The sequence below is a fragment of the Cryptomeria japonica genome, chromosome 6 (genome assembly GCF_030272615.1).
Source record: "Cryptomeria japonica chromosome 6, Sugi_1.0, whole genome shotgun sequence".
NCBI lineage: Eukaryota > Viridiplantae > Streptophyta > Pinopsida > Cupressales > Cupressaceae > Cryptomeria > Cryptomeria japonica.
Window position 1 is genome coordinate 424025660 of NC_081410.1, and position 14015 is coordinate 424039674.

Genomic DNA, 14015 nt, shown 5'->3' on the forward strand with positions numbered 1-14015 from the left:
TTTTAAGAAAAGTATACTGTGAGTTAGTCCTTAATGTGCAGCCAAACTATTTTGACATGAAAGAGTTCCATGGTAGAGGTCACAGCTCTACCCAAGATAGACGTGGAGCCCATAGGCGAGTAGCCCCAGAGAGTCATCGCCCCCTATCACCCAAACCCAAGGTACATCAGGCTGTCCCAATAGAGCTGAAAGAGTTGATGGAGCTACAGACTCTTCAGACAGCCACAACATTGACTGGTGCCATCATCCAACATGGGACGTTGTTAGCACACCCTATTGTACTGGATGATGAGCCATTAGTTTCTCCAGGTGTCGACAAAGAGCCCATTCAGCATATATGTGTTAGTTACTCAGGGATATGCTCAGGGACGGATGATGCGGCCATTGCAGATGGATCAACATCTCATTCATGCACGATTTGTGGGAGTAGATGTCAGGCCTGCATGACTAAGGATTTAGCGCTGATAGAGGAGTTGATGGACTTGGTGTTTGCCCATCAACGAGAGACACAGGTGTGTTGATTTGAATTCATAGTATTTTATTTATTAGTCACTTTAAATTTTTAATTACGTAAATGAATTTTTATTTATACATCGATTTAAATTGAGACAAATAATATGCATTTCAGGATGCAGCAGCGGTATCTCATACTCCTCTCGCAGTTACTACAGCTGCAACTTCGATGCCTGAGGTATAAATTTTGTAACATGTTAAAATAGAATAGTACACTTTGAATTCAAAAAAATTACAAGATATACTAACTATCTTTAATGCTTGGTCCAATTTTTGTTTTGTAGGTGTTGGCAGGAAACCAAATGTCCCAGATTGATGACATCACACTCTCAACGATCGATTTTGGCCTACAAGGCTATACGGTATCATATTTTGTACAACCTTTTTTATGTATTATTTTGATAGAATATGCAATTCATTTCATTTTAGATTTTTTAAATTATGTTTAATATATTATCTGTACTAATATCTCATGTTAATTTTGTTTTTTTAGGGTACCCCCTCCGCGTCTAGGCCTCATCCTAAGAAAAAGAATTCCCGGAAGACGCCAAAACATGGGAAGAAGGTAATTGAACACATTTCTAGTTGTACAATTATTTGAAAATGTTGAAATCAAGTCTTAGTTGGGGTTTATAGATTGATTAGTGTTTTTTGTCTATTTTACATGTACAGTAGCCATTGAGCTATGTGGATTTGTTGAATGCACTTGATTTGCCCGTGGATCAACAGAGGGTGGAGGTATGTATCTCTACTTTATTTTCTTGATTTCATGATTATATGCATGTGTACAAGTGAACTTGTGATAAATTATAATCTTATAATTTTTTTCATACAAGAAATATTCATAGCTGCTTGATCAATGGCGAGCCCTCCTCCATGCATTGGAGAAGCATCTCAAGATCCAGTACACTTTTGTTTGATATATTACGTTAATTGTTTTTAACCCACAATACTTATCATTATATTAATTGTAATTAATCTTTGATAAAAAAATTTATAGGTAATAGTGATAGTTTCTCCATCGATGGTGAGCCATCCTCAGTCCATTGGAGAAGCATCTCAGGCACTGGTATGCCATTGTTCTCTATATTATAGCTTTTAAGTGTTTTTGATGTATTTATGTTAGTACATTGTATTAATTGTACATTTAATCTACAATAGACACCTTCGCGGTTCGGCCATAATGTGGATCCTTTTAAGTTTGACTTCAAGAAAACTCCTAAGAGTGACAAGGAGAGGAGAGCGAAGACATTAGCTATGAGATCAGGCGATGAGGTAATCAACATTTTAATTGCAAAGGAATTATAGTTAAATTCGTAGTTATGTTGTTAATTGTGAATTATTTTCTACAAAAGAATTCTAACTTGGCTTTTGAATTGTGGTTTTGCAGCCATCTACAAAGCCGCGTATTGCATCGAAGGGGCTCGATTTTGATGATCCACCACAAGTTTAGGATCATATAGTGTTAGTTGTGGTCATATAATGACCAATACATGTAGATATATTCTACATTTTTATTGTATATCGATTTGGATATGGCATATGCCACATTTTTGTAATACTTATATTGACTTGGCAGGCATGCCTTTTTTTAATATATATATAAATATTGATATTTGATCCAATAAATGTGTACTGAGTTCATTATTGTGTATTCGTTGTATTTCGTGGCTATCCTTTTATAAAGTTAATTGATCATTTGCCTATGTAATCAACAATATGAATATAAACAACAAAAATCTATGATATAAAACATTGCAATCATGGAATATGATTTGATAAAATTTCTAAAACGTCAAATTAACCCTACAAAACTCCTTGTATTCAGTTCATTATTGTGTATTCGATGTATTTGGTGGTTGTCCTTTTATAAATCTAAATGAATATTTCCCTATGTAATCAACAATATGAATATAAATAAATTTTGGTTCTCGTGTGAACAAACCAACGTCACGAGCACATATGGGTGGGTAGGTTTATGCTAGGCATGCTCCTCTCGTGCATCCCAAATCATTAGAATTTTGAGTCATACCCTACCGACACGATCTCTCAAGTGCCCTGAGTCCAAAAAATTGTCAAACTTTGACGGACTCTTTCTTTCAATCCATAACACATATGACCAATCTGTTTGAACCTGTGGGGTCACGTGAGTCTCCTCTAGAATGGCCTATCTCGGTTTTTAATGACTCGGAGCCATTTTCAATTGGTAGCATTTTTTTGCCTACTGCAAAAACTGTCAGTTGCATGCAATGCAAAGTTGCACGATAAGCTAGAATTGATTCAGTTCGTCGTGTGCACAAACCAACTTCATGAGCGCATCCAGGTGGGCAGGTTTACACTAGGCATGCTCCTCTTGTGCATCCCAAAGCACCAGAACATCGAGTCATACCCTACCAAAGAGATCTTTCAAGTGCCCTAAGTCCAAAAAATTGTCAAACTTTGACGAACTATTTCTTCCAATCCATGACATATATGACCAATCCGTTTGAACCTGTGGGGTCACGTGAGGCTCCTCTACAATGGCCTATCTCATTTTTTGATGACTTGGAGTTATTTTCAATTAGTAGCATTTTTTCGCCTGCTGCAAAAAATCGTCAGTTGCATGCAATGCAAAGTTGTAAGATAGGCTAGAATTGATTTGGTTCATCGTGTGCACAAACTGACTTCATGAGCACATCCAGGTGGGTACATTTATACTAGGCATTCTCCTCTCATGCATCCCAAAGCGTCGAAACGTCGAGTCATACTCTATCGACGCGATCTCTCAAGTGCCCTGAGTCCAAAAAATTGTCAAACTTTGACAGACTGTTTCTTCCAATCCAAGACACATGTGACTGATCTGTTTAAACCTATAGGATCATGTGAGGCTCCTCTACAATGGCCTATCTCATTTTTTGATTACTCAGAGCCATTTTCAATTGGTAGCATTTTTTCACCTGCTGCAAAAATCGTCTCTTGCATGCAATGCAAAGTTGCAAGATAGGCTAGAATTGATTCAGTTTGTCATGTGTACAAACTAACTTCATAAGTGCGTCTGAGTGGGAAATTTTATGCTAGGTATGCTCCTCTCATGCATCCTAAAGCGTTGGAACATTGAGAGTCATACCCTACGTGCGATCTCTTAAGTGCCCTGAGTCCAAAAAATTGTCAAACTTTGATAGATTGTTTCTTCCAATCCAGGACACATATGACCGATCCGTTTGAACTTGTGGGATCCCATGAGGCTCCTATACATTGACCTATCTTGTTTTTTAACAACTCAGAGCCATTTTCAATTGATAGCATTTTTGCCTGCTACAAAAACCGTCAGTTGCATGCAATGCAAAGTTTCAAGATAGGCTAGAATTGATTTGGTTCGTCGTGTGCAAAAACCAACTTCACGAGCATGTCCAAGAAAAAAAATTTATGCTAGGCATGCTCCTCTCGTGCATCCCAAAGCATTGAAACGTCGAGAGTCATACCCTACCGAAGCGATCTCTCAAGTGCCCTAAGTCCAAAAAATTGTCAAACTTCGATGAATTGTTTCTTCCAATCCAGTACATATATGACTGATCTGTTTGAACCTGTGGGGTCACGTGAGGCTCCTCTACAATGGCCTATTTCAATTTTCGATGACTTGAAGCCATTTTCAATTAGTATCATTTTTTCACCTGTTGCAAAAAACCGTCAATTGCATGCAATGCAAAGTTGCAAGATAGGCTAGAATTGATTTGCTTCATCATATGCACAAACCGACGTCACGAGTGCGTCCAGATGCGAAGGTATGTACTAGGCATGTTCCTCTCGTGTATCCCAAAGCATCGAAATGTTGAGAGTCATACCCTACCGACATGATGTACATGTTGCTCGACAATTTTTGCTCAAATTGTATCTAGACTCAATCTATGACTCCTATGACCCGATAATGACTCGAATAATTCTTCATGATTATACAAGAATAAATCATTATCATGATTGACCTTATCAATAATGGTCATGATTGACCTTATCACATCACATAAACTCAAAACATAGTTAGAAAACATAGACACAAAAAATAGTCACAAAACATTGTCACATCATATTCAAAAACTTTGCCTCTAAATATGGTCAAATTAGCTTTTGGCTATTTGAATATACAAAAAACTGTCTTACAAATCATCTCATGGGCTTTTATACAAAATTTGGCATTACAATATGTGTGATTTAGCTCATCGCCATTTTAATATACAAAATTTAGCATCTAAATAAGTACAAATTAGCTCATTGCCATTTAAATATACAAAATTATGCCCCTAAACATGTAAAAATCAGCTCATGGGCATTTATATATACAAAAAAATGAATATAGAACAATTCATCGATAATATATACAAAATCATTCTACTCTGAACCATAGAATCAATCAAGTGAGCCTTCAAGATCGACTCTAACTTGTATTGTGTCAAGTATTGCCTCGTGGTCAGATTCATGAATTTTCCATAAAATCTTGTTATGAGGTCTACCACGATACTGATGGTATGATGAAAGAATAAGTATCCGATAGAATACTAAGAGGGGGGGTGAATTAGTATACTAAAAAACTGATACAAAGTTCCCAAACTCAAATTCAATCACACAAAGTAAACATATCTCAGTCAAGATCAATATTCATAGGAAGACTTGACATCAACTGGTTTGACTGTTATGACAACTTAATAGTAAACAACTTCAATCTTGTAAACATCAACAATGCTTAATCATAACTTAACATATTCATCCTCAATGCTTCTAGTTATCATGCCTTATCAGAAGTTAATCAAATCAACAAATAAGATCATAACCACAAAAACATTCACCACTTGACATATGTTTATACGTGGAAAACCCAAATAGGTAAAAACCACGGTGAGATGAAACTCACAAGGATAGATATTTGAACTCTTCTAAAGTTTGCCCTATTAGGAGCCAAGCCTGTTAAAGCTTTACAATAAGTCCTGTTAAGAACTATTTCCAGTTAGGAATCACCCGGTTAAGAGATTTACAAATATGCCTTGATGAAAAGCACAATACCCTGTTAGGAGTAACCTCGCTGGAGGATTTAAGAATCCAAGCTAATGGACCACCTTGTTAGAGGATTTAATGAGTAACCAAGCTTGTTAGAGCTTACCCGGTTAAGGGATTTCACTTCTGTTGTAATTGTTACAAAACAATAAGTTTTCTTGATCTGTCTAAATAGCACTACATTTGCTTGATCATATCCTTTTTAAGCTTCAATCTACCTTACTCAAAGTGCAGATCCATTCACTGGTAGGCAACAACACACTCAACAAGTTTCTGCCAATCTTGCCAACAACTTTTACAAACAACTTCATCAACCTAAATACAAATCAGTTAGGTCTAACTAACATGCTAAGAATAGTTAAATTCAAGATAATGGAATTGCTTAATGATTAATTATCCATTGAAGCTATATGTTTCAATTAATAGTTTTGTCCACTGAAATGAAATCTAATTAGTAATTTATTTAATATATATTATTATTATTTTATCCCAAAAGAATTCATTTTCCACCTTGAAGAATAAATAAACTTCTTAGCAAATGTTTGTTTGAAAAGATTGTCTAAATCTAAAAATTTATCGACAATATAAATTAATTTATCTATAAATAAATTTTAATTATATTTTAAAAAATTAAGGTTCATTTATAAACAATTAATAAATTAAAATTAAAAAAATAAAATTAATAAATTTTAATTATTAAAAACAACTAATAAAAATTTTTTTAAAAGCATTTTATTTAAATTATATTGAGGGGGGAGGGGGTACTGTGGGCCCCTCCCCTATGCGGGACCCACCTGCAAGTGTGGGCTTATGGGCTTGCACTTGCAGGGCCCGCAAGGGGGTGTGTGGCCCCCTTCTCCCTGTGGCTTGCGCATGCAGGTACTGCAAGGGGGGGTTTCATGCCTCCTCCCACCCAAATTCAAAATGAGATTTTTTAAAAATTTAAATTTAAATTTTGTTTTAATTTTTTTTTTGAAGCTTCAAATTTAATTATTATTTGTTATTATTATTATGATATATATATATTCTCTCTCTCTCTCTATGTATATACATTCCTAATCATAATAAAAATTTATTATTTTATTAGAAATAAAAAATAATCTGTTTAATCAAGAGAAGTGTTTTCTAAGGGAAATTTAAATAATGAACTCATTTGTATATATATTTTTGAAAGAAAAGCTACTAATCTATCTATTCAAAATGAAGGCAAGATTTACAAATTTATTTCATGCATGCATATTAATTTTTTTCTCTATCCAAATCTAAAAACAAGGAAGGAAAATTATTTTGAAATAAAATTACTAACTTATTAAACCAAAACATAGGCATCATATACAAATTTATTTCATACATGTATATTAACTTTCTCTATCAAAATATGAAAATAAGGAAGTAAATTTCTTTTGAAAAGATATGCAAGTCCTATATTAGTTAACCCTCCCTTTTCTGATTTATCAAAAATATTAAATAGAAATGCACAAAGCATAGAAACTACCCAATGCAAAACTCCTAATTCTCATCATCGAGATTAAAAACAAGTCGGTACAATCTTGTCCATTAGAAATCATAACAATCTCTTCACATTCTTCAAGAAAATTCCAACCGCTCCATGATCACCACTCCATTGGACTTTGTAACTCATCACACAATGTGCATTAGATGCAATCCACTTTGCTCCTTCCCTAGACAATAAACAAATGTGCCAAACAATTTGAACTTATCCTTATATAATGATCATATGTGTCTCCATCATTACCGCTCATCAGATAATAAACCAACAAACTTGATCGGTTAGGGTTTAAAAGCTGATAGGGTTTGTCGGTTACATTGCATAGAAAGGTTGAACCCTTTACACCAGTTTACCGGTTCAACTCATAAACTTAACATATCGGTTTACAACATCTTCCACAAATCTCTTCTTACCGGTTACTAGCCAATATCAAAAGCAACAATATCAACAATAACATGAATACCATTACCTGTTCAATTGACATCAATGACAACATATCATTAATGCAATCTCTATGCAAAATGCCAACAAACTCAAAATGCCAACAGATACTTCATCAAATGAATATTTGTTGCAACAAAAAGGTTAGAGAAATGAAGAATATGTCTGTGTGTTTCAAAGTCCTTGAACAACCGAACATCAGAATTCTTGATAGGGTATCTCCTAAGCCATGTTCCTGTCATGAAAACAAACCCTATTGGGTACTCAATACCCTCTCCGTCAATGATTGTGGTTGTCAATTTTATTTTAGGCTCAACACAACAACACAAATAGTAATTTGTTCCTTCTTCATTGTTCTCTTTTGCAACAACTGCATACACATTACCTGCACTTTACAAAGTTATAATTAATACCAAAAATAAAGTGTGATGTACAACAAAATAAACCAAAAAGAATACTTGCAAAAAAATTAACTCAAAAAATCACCTGGATCCACTAGGTCGGATACATGGTCAAAATCCACTAATGTCTCCATCTAGCTCATTTTTAGTGCTTTGGGAATTTGATATGTATCAATGGGAACCAATGGTCTACAACACCATTTGTCAACCCACTCTTGTGATTCACATTCTTCCCACAAACAATACATGCATGAAGAGAAAAAACATACCATATGTCTCGTATAAATTACTAGTGAACTTGCATTTGAACTCATAAATGAGTGCATGTCACTTGATCCTGCAACTGTACAACAATATAGATATTTTTCAATGTTAGATTCAATGATCAACCAAAAATATCTATGAACCATTGACGTACTTGGATTACCTGGACCCATCGTAGAGTTACAACATTGCACAATTGTTTCGGCATCTATCAACTCAACACCACCTTCGTACTTCAATTCTTCTCTAGCTAGGGCTCTTTTTACACATGCTTCTTCACCATCGTGCTCTCCTTTATCATGTCCAACCTCAGTGAAATTCCAAAAATGTTGTACACCGCATGTCATATGCATCCTTTTCAACCAATAAAACATCCTTGCATTCTTGAATTGTGCGGTGTAATTATCTGACCATATTAAGTGTCGGTTGTATTATATGTTTCTTTCCTTTAAATTATCATAGAAAACTTTAAAGCATCCTTGTAAAAACTCTGATGAATGAGTACGATCATCACCTATGTAGAAGTGATACTCTCTTACAACCTTTCTATCCTCTATTCTATCATCTGCATGCATGAATGTTATGTGTACAAAAATAGAAACTTGTGTAGAATGATAATACATAGATTGCACTTCATTTTGAGGTTGTAGTGTATCATTTTCAGAAAAATAAATGATAGATACAATGGTGCCAAGAGGAAATGTGTCCTTACATAACTTGAATTTCTCATCTAACCATCGAGCTCTATGTGTATGCATTATGTACTCATAAACTAGTTTCTCTTGAAACATTTTCATAAATTCAGCTACACATATATCATTTTTCACTATCTCACATCTCTTCAAATCTTTTCCATCTTTAACTCCATATGTGATTGTCTTGTATTTTCCAAAAGAAACTAGTTTCCTACCAATTTTATGTGTACTCTCCAAATGTACACATCTTGGTAAATGTTGCAAACCACCACATATAGCACAAGAACCTTCCAAACAAGGCATCTTATAATAAATGCAACCATCATGTCTATTGCATAGAACACTTGAAATAAATTCTCTTACCAACTTAGGAGGTGCTTGTATATTGCATTCCTGCAAAACATCGTTAGTGTGCAAAGTAGAATAAATATGATGAAAAATATCATAGTGCATGGAAAAGTCAATATGCATCCTACAACATGATGTGGTGCATACATGATTAATCTTAATATAAAAAGGTTTTTTCATTTCAAAAAACCTTTGAGAAATTTATATTTGAGGAAACTTTAAAAGGAATCTTATTTTGTTTGAGTCATATCCAAATAGTGTTTGGCATGTGGCTCATGATTTGTAGACCCGATTCGCGTTCTAACAACATCTCTTTGGTTGGGTGAAACTCTTGGGTTGTCATGCCAAAAAATTTCAATTAATGTTCTTAGTGCATCAACAACAACCTTGTCTTTGCGTGGTAGTCTACCCGAGAGTGCCCAAAGAGAATTGTTGTTAGGTTCCTCTATTTTTTCTCACCTCTATAATGCTTTACTTAATGTTGTTCTACTAACATTTAATGACTTACTTGTTTTGTTTATCAAACGATCTTTTTTTATTTTCTTTCTCATTATAGTTGATGTAATGACACATCGAGTAGCATTAGAATATTTAGTACATGATTTTGAACCAATAGCTTCATATGCATCAAATAGATTTCTCACAATAGTTCTTTCACTGTTACTTTCAGATGATCTTAAGCCTAGAATTTTCATTCTCTCTCTAAAATTCAAATTTTTAAATTAATTGACATCTTGCGATTTGATTTAAGTTTTCAAAATTGTTTTGCCATATTCTTTTAACCATTCTCCTACAAGTTCGTTCATTAATTTTATCGGGCATTGGCTTCAATATATTCTCATCAATGTCAATTAGATACTTTGGTTTCCTACAAATGATTCTAGGAGGTTTTAACATCGATGCATTATGTACATTCAATTCATCAAATAGAGAAGGTGTATGTTCAACATTTAATTGATTATTCAATGTGGTATCTTCTTCAATTGCGTTAGGTTCATATGGTAAATCAAATGTCTCTTCTTCAATTGCATTACGTGCATTATGTTCGTTTGGTAAATTTAATTGAGATGTTGAGGATGACATACCTTCTTCTCCCATTGTTCTTATGTCACGTAATTTCTTCATACGTTGCCTTTGTCTTTCCTTTTCAGCCTCTCGTTGTTTCATCGTTCCTCGCTTGCTCTTTCCCATGGTTGATATCGGTTGTCCTAAATAGAATCATATTACATATATATGTAAACAAAATTTCATAAAGGGTATGTGCAGGATCATGGTGTGCCAAAACAAGCCCTTAAGTGGCAATGAAATTTCAGAAAATCAGAGTTATGCAACTTGACATGAAAATTTGAATAAGTTGTGAACATTATTTTTAAAATATGTAAGAAGAGAATATATAGAAAATTGAATTTAGTTCCTAAGCTACTAGTTGTTTTTTGGAAAAAAAAAATCCTATTTGATGAAAATTTCAAATTTCAATGCAGTGGTACAAAAATTTCAGGAAAAAAATAAGAAGTAGATGTATGTCTGACCACCCTAATCACAATCAAATCTTAATATTTTTTTATAATATTTATAATATAAGTATTAGACTCATGTCTGGATGTGACACATATATTTTTTTTATTTTTTTATAAATTAAATAATTATTTATGAATTTTTTACTACAGCTTTTCAGAAATTTAGAAACTCCTACATCTGACCACCTTAACTTGGTCAAAAATTTATGAAATTTAATTTTTTTTTATTTTTCCCTATAGTAGACGAAGCATAGGATGTGACGCATGTTTCGGTTTCAAAAAATGTTATACCATTTGAAAGTTATGAGTGTTTTTCAATCAGTATATCAATCGGGACTATTGTCAGAATTCAATTAGAAAATAAATAATAATTATTTATTAAAGTTGAAATAAGACAAGCCTTATATTGTTGGAAAGCTGGGAACGTCTTTAAAAAACCCTTTTCGTTTTATCAATTTTGGTTACAAAAAAAGTCGTCAGCCACCAGTGTAAAGTCTGGAAAATCAAGGAATATTGAAAAACACGTTTTTTTAGTTGACTTTCCAGGCTTGTCACTTCCAAGCCAAATAGCAAAGCATTCCCGAGCCTAAATTGGAAATTTTAAAATTCGTCTACAAAAATCAGATATTGGATTTTATCTGATATCTGATTTTAATACAAAAATTTGCGGTCCCCAAAAAATTTCCCGTTGCCGCCATTTATTTGGTAAACTACCACATGGCAGAAATCCGATATCCGATTAAATCAGATATCAGATTTTATTAGTCATATTTTAGAGAGAGAGAGAGAGAGAGGGAGGGAGAGAGAGAGAGAGAGGAGGAGAGGGAGAGAGAGAGAGAGAGAGAGAGAGAGAGAGAGAGAGGGAGAGGGAGAGGGAGAGGGAGAGAGAGAGAGAGAGAGAGAGAGAGAGAGAGAGAGAGAGAAGGAAGGAGAGAGAGAGAGAGAGAGGAGGAGGAGAGGGAGAGGGAGAGAGAGAGAGAGAGAAGGAAGGAAGGAGAGAGAGAGAGAGAGAGAGAGAGAGAGAGAGAGGAGGAGGAGAGGGAGAGAGGGAGAAATAGAGAGAGAGAGAGAGAGACAATATGACCCCTAACGACACAATTTGGTGTCTTAAGGGGTCCTATGGTGTCGTTAGGGGTCATATGGTGTCTTGGGACACCATAGGACCCCTTAAGACACCAAAGCATGTCGTTAGGGGTCATATGGTGTCCCAAGAACCCTTATGACCTCTTAGGACACCATATGACCCCTAATGACACCATATTGGGTCGCTTTGGGTCATATTGTGTCCTAAGCAGTCATATTGTGTCCTAAGGGGTCCTATGGTGTCTCAAGACACCATATGACTCCTTGGGACACCATAGGACTCCTTAAGGCACCAAAGCAAGCCGTTAGGGGTCATATGGTGTCCCATGAACCCTTATGACCTCTTAGGACACCATATGACCCCTAATGACACCATATTGGGTTGCTTTGGGTCATATTGTGTCCTAAGGGGTCCTATGGTGTCCGAAGACACCATATGACTCCTATGGACACCATATGACCCCTAACGACACCATAGGACCCCTTAAGACACCAAATCATTTTTTAGGGGTCATATTGTGTCTTAAGGGATCCTATGGTGTCCCAAGACACCATATGACCCCTAACGACACCATAGGACCCCATCCTCCCTCTCTCTCTCTCTCTCTATCCAATTTCAACACTTAAATTATTTTTAAATAACATATATAATATAATAATATATTATATAATATATTATTATATTATATAATACGTATTGTATTATATTATATATATTATAATATATAATATTATATTATATTATATTATATTATATTATATTATATTATATATTATATATTATATATAATATAATATAATATAATATTATATTATATTATATTATATTATATTATAATATATAATATAATACAATATCATATAATATATAATATAATATAATATTATGTTATATTATATATAATATAATATTGTATTATATAATATAATATTGTGTTATATTATATATAATATAATATTGTATTATATAATACGTATTATATTATATTATATATAATATGATATTGTATTATATTATATTATAATATATAATATAATATAATATTATATAATATATAATATAATATTGTATTATATTATATAATATAATATTGTATTATATTATATAATATAATATTGTATTATATTATATAATATAATATTGTATTATATTATATAATATAATATTGTATTATATTATATAATATAATATTGTATTATATTATATAATATAATATTGTATTATATAATACGTAACATATAATATATTTTTTAAATTAAAATTACAAATAAAAATCGGATATCAGATAAAATCCGATATCCGATTTGCATAGGTAATTACCAGGCCAAGGTGTACTGACACCTAGGCCAAGCAAAAAGTCAACATGGATTTTCGCGTTTTTAGGCGAGTGAGGAAGGCTATTTTTTTCACATCGCCACTTTTTGGCCCCCCTTGATCCTACACTAACCCTAAACAAACAAATAACCATAAATATGCATCTTATCATTATTTTTTTGAATCAAAACTATTAAACAATCACAATAATATTGACAAAATTAATAAGAACAACAATTCAATCATTTGAAATCATGCAAAAAAAAAATCACTCTTCTATGTATAAAACAGTGATAGAAGTGCAAACATAGTTGCAGTGGGGCCTTCAACGACCTCAAAAACTTCTTTTGAGGCCGTTGAGGCTCTTGGGAAAATAAAACTATGTCTAAGTACCTCGTACGCGGTATATTAATAACTGTGTGCGCACTGTTAGTCCCTAAAATGTTGGCAAGCCCAACAGTTTTTTTTTTCACCTTGTATGCGCTCCTAGGCCTTAAAAATGTAATGGTAGCGCAACAAACTAATAGGCTCAGTACCCCATACACGCTATTTGTAGTAAAGAGAGAGAGAGAGAGAGAGAGAGAGAGAGAGAGAGAGAGAGAGAGAGAGAGAGAGAGAGAGAGAGAGAGAGATGGGGTATGGAGGAAGGGAGAGAGAGGGAGAGGGAGGGAGGGAGAGAGAGAGAGAGAGAGAGAGAGAGAGAGAGAGAGAGAGAGAGGGAGAGGGAGAGGGAGAGAAAGAGAGAGGGAGACATAACACATACATACACATGTGTGTATATATACTTAATATATTATATATTATATAAAATATACTATATATTATTATATATACATATATATAAATATTATATATTATAAATTTATATATTATATGTATATACACATATTATATATACAATATCAT